Here is a 2,195-nt window from a genome sequence, read left to right as displayed (position 1 = left end):
AATCAGCTATTGGATGGAACACAGGGCCCCCAATGTAGGAGCTAGAGAAAGTACCCAAGGAGCTGAAGGGGGCTGCAACCCTGTAGGTGCAATTACAATATGAACTAACCAGTACTCCCTGAGCTCGTGTCTCTAGCTGCATATGTATCACAAGATGGCCTAGTCTGCCATCAATGGGAAGAAAGGCCCCTTGGTCTTGCAAACTTTATATGACCCAGCACAGGGCAAGGCCAGGGCCAAGTAGTGGGAGTGGGTGAGTAGGGGAGCAGGGGTGCAGTTGGGGTATAAGGAACTTTTGGGATAGCATTTGAAATGTAAATAAAGAAAATAATAATAATTAAAAAATGAAAAAAAAATAATGTTCCATAATCTGGATATTGAAGAGATTGTCTATTAAATTACTAAAGAACATTTAGTTTCTTCAAAGTTCTGGTTGTTAGGAATATTAGTTAAATGTAAAATGTTGTCAGAACACAGTTTTCAAACTCTTTGAGCATACAGAGGCATGTGATTCCTGGTCCATATGGCAAAAGCATATGTAGTCTTATAAGAATTTGCCAAACTGATACATGTTTTTCTATTTGTAAGTGAATTCTTTCTAGGTTTTAGATAAAAGGCCATTTTTTAAATTTATTTTTTTTGTTTACAAATTAGTTTTCTCCTGCATGTAGCTAGACATTTTCATTCTCTTGACAATGTGTTTTATAGAGCTAAAACATAAATTTTAATAATATTAAGCTTATCAATTTACTTTTTAATGAAATGTCTTTGTTCAAACTGGGGTTTATTGGAGATTGGTTCTGATGCTTTGATTCAATCAGGAATCTGTGTGTCCAAACAGTAATTGTTCTTGTCCCCAGCTGGTTTTTGATCAAACTGGTGTTTGATCAATCAATAAAGAGGACAGAGGCCAATGGCTGGGCAAATGGAGACAGGGCAGTACCCTTACAGTTGTGTGGGTTAGGACACAGTGAGGAAGGAGATAGAGACTGCCACAACTGGAGGAGAAGGATGGGATGCCGGAGTTACAGGAAAGCAAGCCTGAATCAGCCGTGTAAGATTTCAGGAAAGTGGCCCTGGTCACTTCCCAGATTAGGCCTAGGGTATCAGGCAGAGGATTAGAAGTGTGAGCTAGATTGCATATTAAAAATAAATGTGTATGTGTGTGTGTGTGTGTGTGTGTGTGTGTGTGTGTGTGTGTTTCATTCATGGATCTAAAGACTTCCTGGGCAGATTGCTGGAAGTATGTGATCCACCTGGAGCACAACGTGGTGTAGCTAAAAACTTCATTCTATATGAGTCAAGTAGGTTTTTACTACCCCTGTGTTTTTTATCCATCACTTCTGATGCCTAGCGTTTTACACTTGGGCTTTTAAACCAATCCATTTTAGAAAAGGTGTGAGATATGGTCATCCATTCACTCCTTTGTGCCTAGACCTAGCGTTTTCTAGTATAATTTCCAGGAGAAGAAATAAAAAAGTATTCTTCTCACTCATTGTATGTCCTTTGCTCCTTTGTCGAAGGTCAGTTTTCTACATTTATGTGGTACATAATGGGTTACATTCTGGTTTCATTTATGTTGCTTCACCTGTCTGGTTCCTGATGTGTAAACCATCTTTAAAACATACATTGTTTTCCTATTATGAACATGGAACACCTCTCCATTAATTTTGTTCTTTGATTTCTCTTGAAATGTCCTATACTTTTCCTCATATAGAACTTACATGGTTTATCAGCTTTGTTTAATTTTGTTCTTCGACTTCTCTTGAAACAGTTCTGTAATTCTGATGTGCCAATATAAAGAGCAGAGCATTGTTAATTCGAAAGCTCTATTCAGCCATTGATAAATTACAGAAAAGCTACTAAGTTTTTGCTGGTTGTTATATGTGTATCAAGCAGCCCCATTGCAATGCTTCTTAGTTAAAGACCTTTTAAAGATTTTTATCATTGATTATTTATGCACCTGTCTAAGAAGGGTGTGGGAATGCACACCTGGGTACAGGTCCTCAGAAAAGCCAGAAAAGAGTATTAGGTATTTTAGAGTTGGAGTTACAAACAGTTATGAGTGCCAAAATTGAGTCCCCTCTAGGGCCCTGAAGTTCTTTCTTTCTTTCTTTCTTTCTTTCTTTCTTTCTTTCTTTCTTTCTTTCTTTCTTTCTTTCTTTCTTTCTTTCTTTCTTTCTCTCTCTCTCTCT

The sequence above is a fragment of the Mus pahari genome, chromosome 2, assembly GCF_900095145.1.
Source record: "Mus pahari chromosome 2, PAHARI_EIJ_v1.1, whole genome shotgun sequence".
Classification (NCBI taxonomy): Eukaryota; Metazoa; Chordata; class Mammalia; order Rodentia; family Muridae; genus Mus; species Mus pahari.
This window is presented reverse-complemented; position numbering follows the sequence as displayed.